General features: G+C 34.7%; 1 protein-coding gene across 6 annotated transcripts in view; it reads left to right on the forward strand.

The window, feature by feature from the left end:
* Positions 1-16,731, forward strand: part of LOC105486404 (sperm tail PG-rich repeat containing 2) — a 657,812-nt gene that overhangs the window by 540,872 nt on the left and 100,209 nt on the right. Inside the window, exon 13 of one of the 6 annotated variants that reach the window (XR_011621153.1) lies at positions 517-581. The exons of the other annotated variants lie outside the window; for them this stretch is intronic. The gene's annotated coding sequence lies outside the window, so the exon portion shown is untranslated. The remainder of the gene's footprint in view (positions 1-516; positions 582-16,731) is intronic. 6 annotated transcript variants of the gene reach the window in all.

Consider the following 16,731-nt stretch of genomic DNA (forward strand, 5'->3'; position numbering starts at 1 on the left):
ATTGTGTGAATTCAGGTGTGTGATGTTTTCAACAGCCTACAAATCATAAAATGCAATTTTCTCCTTTTAGTGCCTGGTTCATGATACTAAATGGCTTAGAAAATTGTATTAGGTAATTTTCTCTAGTGCATTTGATGCACATTGCACTAATATTGTGAAGTGCCTTTGTTTTAATACATTTTCTTATAAGTTAGATAAATTAAAATTTCTGAAGGATGGAATTGGATCAAGATGATTATGATTAGGAAGATGGCTCATTCCTCTCCAATAACATTAAATATGGTTAATTCCATGCATTACTGATGTAAACCTAAGTAACTTCACCATTTACTCTAATGACCACTTTCTTGCTTACGTATTAGTAGACGAAGAGTGCTTTGTCTAATATTTATGCAACAAAGGCTCTTTATTCCTGCAAATGTATGTAGGAGATGTTACCTGTATCTTTCATAAAAATGTTTTTATCACTCAAAGTAGCTATTTTCAGACACCTAATAATGACTCTGTTCATTTCAGGGGTTTTAAAAATTGTACTCAAATCTAAAGCAAGATAAGATTCTTTTATGCCTTCTAATGCTCAGGTAAGTGATATGTGTTATGGTAAAACATTTATGGAGTGATAAAGACCTTTGTGGAATGATAAATATATGTAGCTGATGGAATGATACAGGCAGATAAGAATGACTTATGCAGAGCAAGAGCTTATCTTTGTGTCTTCTGTTTATAAGGATGAGGTTTCTATTGTATTTACCTGTTTCTAGTAGATTATTTTCTTCATGCTACTCCCAATCTGTTCTGTACTACCTATTTTGGGTTTCTGTTTAGGTGGGACTTGGCATATGTTGAGTGCTTAGCATATAGTGAACATTCAATATATGTTGATTTTGCAAATTAATCTATGGAATTATTATGCCCCCTTGCTCTTATGGTGGCACAACCGTAAATAATTGTTCTGAGTTACCTTTTAGGTTAAAAAATTAGCATCAAGTTATTAATGACAGATAATGTGATGTCTCACCATCATTCTTTCGACAGTAATCTTATTTTACAGGGAGAAAACTTAACATAGTAATTAATCTTATATAAATTTCATACCCTTAGGCAGATTGAGGTTTAAGGAGATCCTACTGGTATCTTCAGTAGGATCACATTACCTAGTATAGGAGAGGAAAAATAATTTTCTCCTCCCAGTTCTTCACTGGGAATCCCTATAACATAAGACAGACTAACAAAGCAAAAACAAATGGTTTAATGACATGTATACTTCCTGTATACATGGGAAATAACCCAAAGAAATGAGTAAATCTGTAGCGTACGTTTCAAAGAGTTTACTTATACTTCAGGCTTAACTATCATAGTTCTCTGAAACAAAGAAAGAAAGGTATGGGGAAAGATCTGCTTAAGACAAGCATGCCAGAAAAGCACCATAGAACAAGGGAGAAGTATGTTTTAAAAATTTAAGTTGATGCTTTCTCCTTTGATTAAGAGGCTATGGTGATTTATTGTTTAGAAAGACACCATTACAAAGGGATATTTACTTTATAGAGGTAAATTTTACTTGTAAAAGGGTAACTTTTCAGAGCTTCTTCTGTGTCTGCAGTTTCTCAAAATAACCAGCTCAAATAATTCTTATGCTGCAAAGGCCTATTTCGAGTGACATATTCTGGCCTCTTACAGTCATACTTTGGGGTGGCATATTCTGAGCCCCATCACTAGCCAGTGTCTCCTGTTGAGATGAAATGAAGTTCAAGATAGTTTGCAACCACACCATTCAAAGCAAAAGTGACAAAATCATTAAAAACAGATGTTGGGTAGCATAACTATTTACAGTATTAATAGTATTATCATTGGAGTTTTATACTCTTCCTTTTCCATTCCTGAAGTTCTAGAACACATAGGCTTAGATATGAATGTTGTTTATAGCTCAAAAAAATTATATACTTGTATCACTTCATCGAAAGAGAATTAGAAAATAAGACAGAGAGGAAGCTGAGATTTAATAGTAGAGAAATGAGACAGTAACATCAATAAGATGGTGAACTAAGAAACCCTGCTCCCCTGCCCCCACACTGCCTCAGTAACAATTCACAGATAAATTCCCTCTGTGAGAAATCCAGAACCTAATGGAAAGGCTCCTGCAACTGCAGCGATAGCAAACCAGACTCACCAAAGCCAGAAAGAAGCTTCAGGACACACTTCTGCCAGAATGCCTACCCTGGCACAACATTGTACAATCAGAAAAAGATATCCTACTTTCCAGCCTGTCTCAGAGAAGGGAAGAATTTGGTTTGGGACTCCCCTGAAGACTGGATTCTTTCTTGTCAGCCTTGGGCCTCTCTCATGATTGGCATAGTCTCGCTGTTAAGGGGAGAGCAGTGATGATAATTTGTACTGGTAGATGCCATAAGTCATACTCACTGCTCAGCATAGTATGAGTGGATGAGAAACCCCAGCTCTCACCTTTCCTTTGAGGAGGAAGAAGTTGCTCTGTTATCCAACACTCCAACTTCTCTGGGGCTGCTCAAAGGATAGAAAAATGAAACTGAAGCAATTGGAAACATGGGTTTGGAAATGGAAACATAGGTCAGAGGTTGTTTATAATGACACTTTAGAAGAGTTAAAGATAATGGTAAGAAATTAAATACAGACCTTAGAATTGTTAGAAAATAAGGAGTTGAAGTTTGAACTTGAATATGTTAAGGTGTCTGTCTGTACAGCAGGACTCAATAAATCAAGCCTTAAAACTGAGATAATGAGATTGAGCCAATACTGAGAAAAATGGCTTGTCATTGTCACTCTCATGAGGTTTGGTTTGCAAATACTGTTGAATAGACTAACCCAAAGATAGAATAGTCCAAACCAAAGAGAGGGCTATACCCCTAGTTAATCAGAGGTGCCTGCTGTTGTTAGACAGACTTGGGCTAAGACAAAATAGTCTTACCAAGTTGAGAATGTGTCAAGAAAGGTAGAAGGATTTTCCTAAGATATTGCAGATCTTGAGAAGCAGAGTAAATTTGACCCCAGTTAGCTGACACCGAGTCCTCTGTTCTTTTCAATATGTCTAGAATCCTTTTTTTCTAAAACATAAGCAAATACTGAGGATCTGAAATAGAAAAGGAGACTCATAAATGATGTGTTTAAGTGAAAGTAGTCCTAGGAGGCACTGACAATTGTCACAATTTAGAGCCTACATTCATAAAACTGCTTGCCTAACTTTTATCTCAGTTTCACAGGAAGAAATGTAATATTTAATAGTGATGAAAAAGGGATGACTTGCACTTACAGCATCTACAACAGTCTGGTGACTGTTTTCCTGAATTTTGCAGCAACATATTATTATGTAACAAAAATAAAATGGCCATGATATACCAATGTGAAAGCAAGTAGAAAAAAAAGAAAAACAATTTCATTTTCTGCCATAATGGGAATATGTTCAACAAAACCACTCATTGCAGTTTAGCCACTTATCTCCCAGATCCTTGCTATTAACATTCATGTCATAAAGAAATAGAATGTAAGCCATTAACTGCTTCCATAATAGAGAAAATTAGAGATGTACTTGAGAACTATAAAGAGGAACATTGCCATCTACTTCTATAATGGATGTAAATTATTCAGAAAAAAGGATCCATGGAAAAGAGTCTTGTGATTGCAAGTTATTACTCTAATAGAAAGTGATTAAGTGTTAAGACTACCAGTCTGGTTTGATTTGCTTTAAAACAAATAACATGGCTTGTTCTTTCTCAGGACTTAGGGCCTAGTATTAGTAATATCAAATAAAATGATTTCACTGAACTACTAGTATCATGGAAAACAACTGCTCATATGCTTTGAGAACTTGAAAAAACTATTCTTATATTTGCTACACAAGTAGTATTTGTATCTGGAAACTCAATATCTTTCATTTTTTTCTTTACATTAGAGTTTGCCTTCAAAAGTATTACACTTCAGTGTATAGTTTTCTTGGATTTTAAAAATTAAAATTCTAAAAATATTCCAAATTTCAACATATATGTTTTGTGTGTCCTCTAGCATATATATAAAATTCATTTTTTAGGTTTACCTTTTCTGAAAAGAATTCAGCAGCAGAAGAATCATATTTTGATAATTGAAAATTATCAAATATGATATGATATCCAGTCCCAAAAAGTATTACTTAGAAAATAGAATTAAACCCGATGAAAACGTGGCAAGGAAGGGACAGAAGTGAGCACCAATTAGCTAGAAAAATTACTTACTGTCCAATAAATTTCTAGACCCATCATGATTCTAATTGCCAATATAATTTTTTATTTTATAAACACTTTTTTGGTGCTTATCCTATGTAAGAACTATTATGTTTTTCATATATTTACTCACTTCTCACAACTTTATGTTGTAAGTTCCTTTATTGTATATATTTTACAAATAAAAGACTGAGACAAAGAGAGGTAAAATAATTTGCCCATATTCTCCCTGGTGTGGTCAGAGATATACCGAATAGAATGAAATACAAATCTGTCTTAATTTGAATATTGGCTATACAATACATTTTTTTCTATTTATGTAGGTAAGATTACATTATCTTTTTGGTCAATTCCAGTATTTTCTTGGCCCTAATAGGACTTGTAGACAACCCAATCCTCAACCCTTTCTGAAGTGAACTGAACTAATTTTGATATGTGTTAGGTTTTATTTATTTATTTATTTATTTTAAGCATGTATCTTTACATTTATCCTCATTGGATTTCGCATTATGTGTATAATCTCATTATCTAAGGACCCATAAGCACCTAACTAGGATGTGAGATGCCCCCCAGTCCTAGGTACCAGCTTGAGTGCTTCCCTGAATCTATGTCTGTATACTTAACAATTGTCAAAGACATCTAGAAAAATATTTTTTGTAGCAATAATAAGAGTGTTATTTTTTCTGTGTACACGAGTGAGAGTTCCTCATCTTGATATTATAATTTGCAAAACATTAACTACAATCATATAGTTATCAATTAGAAAGCAGAGACTAGAATTTACGTCTCCCTTGATATTCAACAGAGATGAAAATTTCTTTTGTTCTAATTCAATCTGATCAACAGAAGATGATGTTGATGAGAAATAATTATGAAGCCACATTCTCAGAAGAAAATTTTAAGTAAAAAACTATCAGAAATGGCATAAAGTTGTATTTAGTTGTGTGAATGATCTGAGTAAACTGAAAGCCCGATTTCATATAGATAGAGCTAAATACACATTACTCAGTTTCAAAATATCTTTAGTTACTACTTTTATTTGACAATTACAGAAGTATTTGGATGCTTATTAATTTTCTTTTTTTCTTGGAGGCTTATTAATTTTCATTATACTGACTTCTCTTTTAGAAATCATGAGATAACAATATTTTTCTCTGTAGTCATTACAGTAAATAATCTTAACAACATAAGTAATTAAAACTAACACTGTTATAATATTCCATATAAGGTGGTAAATATATGCAGAACTAGCATAAGATTTTTCTAAACTAGGCTATTCCATGTTGTAAGTCCAAACCACTCTTCCCCGTATCCTTTTTCACTCCACACATACCACTGAAATTACTTATAAGATTATACTGTATTACTGTAAATATTTTTTTGTGTTTCTTTATTCTTTTCTTCACTTATTTCTTAGGCACATTATATCTTTGCCCTACTAGATTACAAACATTAAGACACTATTTATCTTCATTTATACATATCATTCTATGCAAAATACTTTTAAGACCCCATACAGCAGATCAGACAACATAATAAACCTTTAGTACTGAGGAGCACTTCATAGTTAAAAATACTTTTATACACATCTTTTAATTTAAAAGTATCATTTAAAAGGGAGATAAACCAAGATAAAAGTATTTTTATATACATCTTTCAACTTTTGAACTGTGAAGTGCTACTTTATAATTAAAAATACTTTATACATCTTTTTATTTAATCAATATTAAATGTGACAGGATATAATTTTATCATTTTATTCAGGATAAAATTGAAACTCATATAGCTTAGATGGCTTGTTCAAAGTCATAAATATACTGTATTAGTTCCCCAGGAATTATTTAATAAATTATACCTGAAACTTGATAGGTTAAAACAACCAATATTTTCTTTAACAGTTCTGGAGGCCAAAAGTACAAGGTCAAGGTGTCAGCAGGGTCACACTCTCTCTCAGTGCTCTAGAGGAACTCTGTCTGTCTTTTTCCAATTTCTGGTGGCTTCCAGAATTCCTTGAATTACAGAAACAAAACTCCAGTCTCTGCTTCCATCTTTCTGTGACCTTCTTCTCCTTCTTCTCTTAATAAGGAACTTATTGTTACCTTCAGGGTCCATCCTAATCAAGTATCATTTCTTCTTGAAATGTTCACCTTAATTGTACCTGCCAAGACCCTTTTTCCAAATAAGGCCAATTTCACAGGTTCTGGGGGAACGTATCTTTTGGGAAGCCATAGTTCAAGTCATCCCCCTACATATACTAATAAGAGACATCTTAGGACTTGAATCTAGGCATTTGCATTCCAAATCTATTTACAGGCCCCAAAAGCTAATTATGGCAAGGGAAAACATAGTATTTTAGAGTGACTATGAAAGTGAAAGACTTAGATATAGTGAAACTAATTTTGAGCAAATCAGAGAAAATTTACATTGTCTTTCTCACACTCATTTAGTTTTAACTAGGTCTACGCAATAGGCTAGAGAAACAATATATATAAGAAATATTTTATTTAATTTTCACAACAATGATGTAATGTATACCTTATCCTAACTGCAGGTAGAGACATTGAGATTCAGCTGGGCTAAATAACATTTGAAGGCCACAAGTTGGTAAATAGCACTGATGAAACTGGTACTCTGATCTGTTCACCACAAAAGTCATTCATACCATGCCTGAACTCATTTTATTCCATTTTGTATCTTGAGTCCAATGATATGTTAGATGTCTCAGAAGTTCTCAAAGTCAATTTGTCCACAGAGGCAATTGACTGTAGACAAACATAGTATCTTCTAGTGGTTCCTAGCTCACCCTCCCTTCATCTAGCCTCCTGTTTTCTGTACTCTAAACTCTCTTTCAGTTCCTTTGAACACATCATGTACCTCTTGCCACAGACTCATTTCACATGCTTATTCATCTACCTGACTCTCTTTATTGAATTTTGTTTTTAATAGAGACAGAGGTTTCTCAGAATCTGATAATAGAAGTTGTGTACCATACTAGTATGTCATTCAACATTACTGTGGTGGACATAGTTAAACTATAATAAAATATCACAATAAAAATGAGTTTTCAGGTATTAAACTGAAATACTTTTTATAATCTGGTATAGAAGGGCAATTTTAATACGTGGATATTTTAAAATTAAAATGTCAATAGTTAAGTATAGCTCAATGTCAGAAATTATAAGTAAAAATATGAAATTTTCTCTAACATATCTTGTGTATCTTTTAGTAGTATCACCAGAATTTGCAAAGTGTCTTTTTTTCTGTTTAGAAACAAAAAGCATTTTCAAATTCGTAACAACTACATAGACTAGGATTGCAATCCCTGATTTTTTTTTGTTTTCCATTTGCTTGGTAAATCTTCCTCCATCCCTTTATTTTGAGCATATGTGTGTCTCTGCACGTGAGATGGGTCTCCTGTATACAGCACCCTGATGGGTTTTGATTTGCCAGTCTGTGTCTTTTAATTAGTGCATTTAGCCCATATACATTTAAGGTTAATATTGTTTGTGTGAATTCGATCCTGCCATTATGATGTTAGCTGGTTATTTTGCTTGTTAGTTGATGTAGTTTCTTCCTAGCATCAATGATCTTTACCATTTGGCATGTTTTTGCAGTGGCTGGTACCAGTTGTTCCTTTCCATGTTTAGTGCTTCCTTCAGGAGCTCTTGTAAGGCAGGCCTGGTGGTGACAAAATCTCTTAGCTTTTGTTTGTCTGTAAAGGATTTTATTTCTCCTTCACTTACGAAGCTTAGTTTGGCTGGATATGAAATTCTGGTTGGAAAATTCTTTTCTTCAAGAATGTTGAATATTGGCCCCCACTCTCTTCTGGCTTGTAGAGTTTCTGCCAAGAGATGTGCTGTTAGTCTGATGGGCTTCCCTTTGTGGGTAACCCGACCTTTCTCTCTGGCTGCCCTTAAGATTTTTTCCTTCATTTCAACTTTGGTGAATCTGGCAATTATGTGTCTTGCAGTTGCTCTTCTTGAGGAGTATCTTTGTGGCATTCTCTGTATTTCCTGAATTTGAATGTTGGCCTGCCTTGCTAGGTTGGGAAACTTCTCCTGGATAATATCCTGAAGAGTGTTTTCCAACTTGGTTCCATTCTCCCCATCACTTTCAGGTACACCAATCAGATGTAGATTTGGTCTTTTCACATTGTCCCATATTTCTTGGAGGCTTTATTCGTTTCTTTTTATTCTTATTTCTCTACACTTCTCTTCTCGCTTCATTTCATTCATTTGATCTTCAGTCAGTGATACCCTTTCTTCCACTTGATCAAATCAGCTACTGAAGCTTGTGCATGTGTCACATAGTTCTCGTGCCAAGGTTTTCAGCTCTGTTAGGTCATTTAAGCTCTTCTCTACACTGTTTACTCTAATTAGCCATTTGTCTAATCTTTTTTCAAGGTTTTTAGTTTCTTTGCGATGAGTTTGAACATCCTCCTTTAGCTTGGAGAAGTTTGTTATTACCGATCATCTGAAGCCACCTTCTCTCAACTCGTCAAAGTCATTCTGTGTCCAGCTTTGTTCCACTGTTGGCAAGGAGCTGTGTTCCTTTGGAGGAGAAGAGGTGCTCTGATTTTTAGCATCTTCAGCTTTTCTGCTCTGGTTTCTCCCCATCTTTGTGGTTTTATTTACCTTTGGTCTTTGGTGATGGTGACATACAGATGGGAATTTGGTGTGGGTATCCTTTCTCTTTGTTAGTTTTCCTTCTAATAGTCAGGACCCTTAACTGCAGGTCTGTTGGACTTTGCTAGCGGTCCACTCCAGACCTGGTTTGCCTGGGTCTCACCAGCGGAGGCTGCAGAACAGCAAATATTGCACAATGGCAAATGTTGCTGCCTGATCATTATAGATTCAATGCCATCCCCATCAAGCTACCAATGACTTTCTTCATAGAATTGGGGAAAAAAAAACCACTTTAAAGTTCATTTGGAACCAAAAAAGAGCCCACATTGCCAAGATAATCCTAAGCCAAAAGAACAAAGCTAGAGGCATCACGCTACCTGACTTCAAACTATACTACAAGGCTACAGGAACCAGAACAGCATGGTACTGGTACCAAAACAGAGAGATAGACCAATGGAACAGAACAGAGCCCTCAGAAATAATACCACACATCTACAACCATCTGATCTTTGACAAACCTGACAAAAACAAGCAATGGGGAAAGGATTCCCTATTTAACAAATGGTGCTGGGAAAACTGGCTAGCCATATGTAGAAAGCTAAACTGGATCTCTTCCTTACACCTTATATAAACATTAATTCAAGATGGATTAAAGACTTAAATGTTAGACCTAAAACCATAAAAACCCTAGAAGAAAACCTAGGCAATACCATTTAGGACCTGGGCATGGGCAAGAACTTCATGACTAAAACACCAAAAGTAATGGCAACAAAAGCCAAAACTGACAAATGGGATCTGATTAAACTAAAGAGCTTCTGCACAGCAAAAGAAACTACCATCAGAGTGAACAGGCAACCTACAGAATGGGAGAAAATTTTTGCAATCTACCCATATGACAAAGGGCTAATATCCAGAATCTACAAAGAGCTTAAACAAATTTACAAGAAAAAATCAAATAACCCCATCAAAAAGTAGGTAAAGGATATGAACAGACACTTCTCAAAAGAAGACATTTATGCAGGCTTTATGCAACATTTATGCAGAAAAAATGCTCATCATCACTGGTCATCAGAGAAATGCAAATCAAAATCACAATGAGATACCATCTCACACCAGATAGAATGGCAATCATTAAAAACTCAGGAAACAACAGGTGCTGGAGAGGATGTGGAGAAATAGGAACACATTTACTCTGTTGGTGAACTGTAAACTAGTTCAACCATTGTGGAAGACAGTGTGGCGATTCCTCAAGGGTCTAGAACTAGAAATACCATTTGACCCAGTCATCCCATTACTGGGTATATACCCAAAGTATTATAAATCATGCTGCTATGAAGACATGTGCACACGTATGTTTTTTGCAGCACTATTCACAATAGCAAAGACTTGGAACCAATCCAAATGTCCATCAATGATAGACTAGATTAAGAAAATGTGGCACATATACACTATAGAATACTATGCAGCCATAAAAAAGGATGCATTCATGTCCTTTGTAGGGACATGGATGAAGCTGGAAACCATCATTCTGAGCAAACTATCGCAAGGGCAAAAACCAAACACCGCATGTTCTCACTCATAGGTGGGAATTGAACAATGAGAACACTTGGACACAGGGTGCAACATCACACACTGGAGCCTGTTGTGGGGTGGAGGGAGGGGAGAGGGATAGCATTAGGAGATGTACCTAATGTAAATGACGAGTTAATGGGTGCAGCACACCAACATGGCACATGTATACATATGTAACAAACCTGCACGTTGTGCACATGTACCCTAGAACTTAAATAAAAATTAATTAATTAATTAAAAAAAAACAACTACATAAGTCAGTTTCCTTTGCAAAAATTGTACTGCTATTATAGTAAGTATTCAAGAACTAAATCAATGGTGTAAAATAGAGTATGGACTCCAAATAAATGAATAATTAATGATGATAAGTTTATTACTTCATAATAAGTATATGCTTACTCTCTTTGGCTTGGTCCCAAGCACTGGGACTGTAGTTGTGAACAAAGCAGACTAAGTAACTGACCGATGGAGCTGGCATTCTGGTGGAGAGACATTGACTTACTTCACTACCTGACTCTATAATTGGCAATGCTGATGCTCCATTTTTTGTTTTGTTTTGTTTCTTGTTTCAGCTTTCGTGACATCAATAGCACACTCTGCTGATTTTTCTTCTATCTGCCTGTTTTTTGTTAGTCTTCTTTTCCACTTCTTACTAAAAAAGTTGATATCTCCCAGAGAGCTCTTTTCTAGGCGCCATACTCTTCATTTTTATGAGGAGTCTGTGCAGACTACTCATTTTTGTTTTGCTTTGTTTTGTTTTGTTTTGTTTTGAGACGGAGTTTCACTCTTGTTGCCCAGGCTGGAATGCAATGGTGTGATCTTGGCTCACCACAACCTCTGCCTCCAGGGTTCAAGTGATTCTCCTGCCTCAGCCTCCTGAGTAGCTGGGATTACAGGCATGCCTCACCACGCCCGGCTTATTTTACATTTTTAGTGAGATGGGGTTTCTCCACGTTGGTCAGACTGGTCACAAACTCTCGACCTCAGGTGATCCACCCACCTCAGCCTCCCAAAGTGCTGGGATTACAGGCATGAGCCACCGTGCCCAGCTCATGTTTCTTTTTATGTAGCTAAATCTTTGTGTTGAATAGAGCTTGCTTCCTCAATTTAGAGTACTACAAATTTAACTGCCTTGACACATCACTTGGAATGCTTTATCCTCACTACCAACTCTCCTATTCAATCGTTAATCCACCTAGTAAACATTTCTCTAGTTTGTCTGCTTCTATCTATCCTCAATGTCAATACCTTACCCATAATCATCTACCTGATCTTTATAAAATCCCAGCCTTCAGTCTTTCTCCGCATCACCCACCTTCAGTCTATGTTTCACATTGCAGGCAGAGTAGTTGCTAAAATTAAAGTTTAAAAATATGCATCTACTGATTTAAAGCCATTTAAAAGTTTCTCATCTTTCTCATGATAATGTCCAACTCCTTATTATGGCATGATGACTGGGCCTTGGTTTATCTCCCTAGCCCCTTTACCCTTTTCATTTTCAGTTCGGACATACTGAACTTCTTTCATTTGTAAGAATTTACCATGCAACTGCTTCTAGCTCTTCTAACTCTTGCTCTTCACTTGAAAAATATTTTTTTAAAAAACCCATATTAGGAATCAGGTATTTCAGAAAGCTTTACACAATGCCCTAAATTTGGATTATATGTCTCTTCTACATTTATTGCATCATATACTTATATGCTTCCTCTGTTATTTCACGTCTCACATTGTAGTATGACTGCCAGTGAAGTTGGCTTGATGAAGTCAAGAACAATGTCTTTTCTGTTCATCAGTTTAGTTTCAGTATCTAGCACAGTTATTGACATACAGTATGTATTACTTAATTAGTGATTATCATATCTTGATATCAGCTTTTCCGTTGTATCTATTTAATTTTAAATCATTTCCTTTATAAGATTTGGTTCATGTATTTTTAAAAGTGTTTTTTAGCAATATGAGATGCAAATAATTAGATCCATTCTGCTTGTCAGGTTGAATACAGCAACGTTTTTCTTTCTCCATTTTCTTTTTCTACTCTATTCTGTAAAGTATAGTAACAAAGAAAAATATTTCTTCCTACTTCTAACTTATCAGATTACTGAATATACTGTATAGCATCTTCAGCTATCTCTATAGTTATTATTTTAAAACAATGTCTGCTAATCTTATTCTGTCATTTTATTTACCTTGATAGTATAATACCCTTTACAATAGAGTTTTCATAGAAAAGCATTGTTAAGAGCCAATATACTCTTTATCTGTAATATTTGTCTACTTTCTAATGTAATTGGATTGTATTTTTTTCTGTTACCAGAAAATGGCCTTTAGAAATATAGGTAAATTAGAGTGTTCAATTGGTTTTGTCATTAGTATTCATTATTTTATATATCATTACATTTTCTTTTTAATTTTCCCTTTTTCAACTAAATGTGCCCTTCAATCATTTTATCCTAAAGTATGCCTCGTTTTCCTTATGAGTATAATAGTTCTCATTGCTTTTCTGGTTCTCTATTTTTTTCTATATAGCCTCCTAAAGATGAGATGACTAAGTTGACCACCTTAGTATTATATTTAAGATAAGAAGACATTATTGATTCAAAATTGAAGTATTAAACTATGTGTGTTCTACTTCTGGCCTCTTTTAATATGGCTTAATACCTCATTCCATTTTTATTGCCTCTAGGTAGTGAACAAATGTCTTCATTGAATTGCACAAAGACATACATAAATCTTATTCCTGAGAAAATTACATTTAGTGCAGAGCTCATCAATGTGTATGAGTAATTTAAATTTATTTTTCAAATGTGCTTTGCCTTTACATATTTTAAATGGCATATTTTAAGTGGATTTCATCAACCTTTGTGTTTCTTAATTACCTCATATTGTTAGATTTTTTTGGAATTCAACCAATTTCCCTAATCTCAAGAAAATTAAAATAATTATTTTTTTTGTAAATTTTGAAACTTCACCTTCTTTCCAGATCATTAACAAAAGTATTGAATAGAAGATACACAGTTCTGGGTCCTAGACTAACCCTGGTAATTAACCTCTTTGCTTTCTGAGGATTTGAAACTTATTTCCACTCCATTTCTACCACTTAACTTATTTTTAATGGCTTAGGGTCATCACCAGAGGGGTTGAGGGACCTGAGCAAATCATTTTGCAATCTCATTGCTTAACATTTTTATTCATAGGAAATCCTTTGAAAATTAACATTAAGGGTATTTCTTAAAGTGTAAAGCTCCTGGGACTATGTGTGAAGAAGCTTGTTGTTTATAGTTTGCAAACCCATTTCTAAAGCCTCCTCCCAGCCCTTTTTCATTAGCCAATGCTTCTCTAGTTTTAGATTTCATAGAAAATCACTTTATGTTTAAAATGTATGTTTTTATGCCCCTCCTTGGATGCACTAAATCAGAATCTATCATGATTTGGTTGACTCACTTTGCCTTTTTAAGAAAAAAGCCTAGCTGGATCCTAGTTGTCCAAGCTTTACTTATCAGAGCGTAGTCCAAGGATCAGAAGAATCAGCATCACTTAGGTGTTTGTTAGATATGCAGACTTTCAAGCCTTTGAATCAGAATCTGAATTTTTGACAATAATCTTATTGATTACTTGCCCATTAAACTGGAGAAGCACTCTCTAGACCACACGTTGGTAAACTACAGTGTAAGAAAACAATCACTTATGTCATTTATAGTGCCAGATTTTAATTCTTCCTCAACTCCTTTCTCTCCCTTAGCATTTGCCAGTTTACCTAGATCTAGACCTTGAAATATCTATGATGTGTCTGCTTTCTGCTGGGTAATAAGCTATATATTGGACACAAATAATTCTTGCCTGAAAGAACGTAATATCTAGAACAGCATGTTTAACTTTCTGATATAATTTGTAAAAGGCTTAAGTAGAGATTAGGCACTATGTCACCTTTAGCCTGGTGTTTCATATGTATTTTACAGCCTTTAATATGTTGGGAAATTTTTTAAGCCATGTTAATTTCCTGCTTTCATAATATTCTGGCTACTTAAAAATCACCTTGTCTTCATTTTCCATAAATATTTCTATATGATTTTGCTTTATTGGATTGCTATAATTGCTGAAGGCTATTTATAGTACACAATTCCGTTCCTTATAACTTTTTTTAATTTTCCTAGTCCTCTGGAACATTTTATATGGTTTCTGTGTTACCCTCATGAATGTTTTTTGAGTATTTGAAGACAACTATACTATTCCTATGGTCTATTTTTAAATCACTTCATCCATTTATCCTAACTTTCTTTTAACACGTAACTCCCACAATAAACACTATAGCATATACAACATAAATATAATCTGCAAAGCCCACATACTCAGTGGCACCACTATCTGAATCTGGTCTGTGTACTTTTATGGATATCTCCCTGGATTGCATTAACTTTGAGATCATGCATTCTGAGATACTGACTTGTAATTAACTGGAATTGTATCTTTATAATTTTGTATGCATACAGTTTTCTTTCTTAATTTACTTCCTAATGAAGTGTATTTGCTTAGTTAAATAAAAAATAGGTTCCTTGTAAAATAGGAACCTATTTTACAAATATGTTTAATTTTAAATTAAACTTCCCATGACCTCTTTGTACAGTTTTCTTTTTGGTGAACCACATTCTATTATGATTAAGGTTTTTCAGTATTTGTATCTTTTGGAGGTGTTTCTCATTGAATTATATTAATGTGTGGTAAGTAGATTACATGTGTCAAGTGTCTGCTAATCATGCAAATATTTGAGCTCTACCAGGATCTACTGAAGCTAACCATCTATGAGTTTAATAAGTTCCCCAGGTGATTCTTACCAAAATTTAATGACCTTAAAAGCCTTTACTTACGTTCTCAAAAAGACTGTATCAAATTTAAGGGTCGTATAATCAATTTATTGTGCTGTAGAATAAAATTATATAAATCTTAATGTATCTGAAAGCATGAAAAGAATGGTGGTTTTAGTAAATCATACATCATTTTGATTATCACATAAATCTAGGCAGGACATATTTTCTCATCAGAATTTTGCTATCCAGTATAGTGACCTAAATAAAAAATATCAAAATATCTGGCAAAATAGAAGCCTATATAATTGGCATGTTTCTTCATTTATTAATATTTAGGATTATATGATTTTTAAAGTTTATTTAAGCTTAGCATTTTATTTTTTCCCCATAAGGAAAAAATTAGCATGTTATTATTACATTAAAACTATATTCTCAGAGCAAAAGCAGAAGCTACTTAGGTAGGAAAATTGACTCCATAGACTTATGTGCCTTTCTCTTTTCATAAGTGTATTTCTAAACTACAAATAATCAGTTATTCTCTTTAATAATAAGTCAGAAAAATCTATTTTTCCCCATGCTTCTGCCATAGGGAGCTTTTTCTTTATAAATGAAATTTCTTTCCCAGGCAACTATGTCTCAAGTGGGTATAATAAAGCCCCAGACCATTGATGTAGGATTTATTGGTCTTTATTAATAGAGAAGTCTAAACCTGAAAACAGTTTTCCATAGTGAACTTCTAGTAAATATATTTACACAAGCTCTTAATGTGACTTCTAGGAAAACAGAGGCTAGAAACCAATGGTTATGTATGAAACACTGGAACTAATGCCCTCAGAAGAGAAGTTGAATAAGGACACCCTTCATTCTTTACAGCAGTGTTACGGGTAGGCAGATAATTCATTCTCAGTTGTGAGATATTTAAGATGTGTGAGTGCCATGATGGAGCACCCTTTAGATTATCAGCAGAGAGACTGGCTGTGAAGGGCCGAGCCTAGGTCCTTTGATTCACCACAGGCCTCTTCCAGCCCGTGTTCTTCCTACGAGGAAGCTACAGATCAGAATAAAATGCAACCTTTTAAATACGTCTCTCAAGCCTTCACGTCATCTGACACCTACCAAGTTTGGAAACTTTCTCTTCCTTGCTCACTGTGCACTAGCCAGTGATGTTTGAATGTCTTTGTTCTATAATTCATAAAGGAAAGAGGTTTAATTGACTCAGTTCTGCATGGCTGGGGAGGTCTTAGGAAACTTACAATCATGGCAGAAGACAAAGGAGAAGCAAGTACCTTCTTCACAAGGCATCAGGAGAGAGACAGAGCTCAGGGGAATTTGTCACTTTTAATCCATCAGATCTTGTGAGAACTCCCTCATTCTAATGAGAACAGCATAGGGAAAACTGCCCCAATGGTCCAGTCATTTCCCACCAGGTCCCTCCCTTGACGTGGGATTACAAATTCTGATGAAATCTGGGTAGCAACCTAGAACCAAACCATATCACCCATAGAT

This window comes from Macaca nemestrina, chromosome 3 (assembly GCF_043159975.1).
Source record: "Macaca nemestrina isolate mMacNem1 chromosome 3, mMacNem.hap1, whole genome shotgun sequence".
NCBI classification, from domain to species: Eukaryota; Metazoa; Chordata; class Mammalia; order Primates; family Cercopithecidae; genus Macaca; species Macaca nemestrina.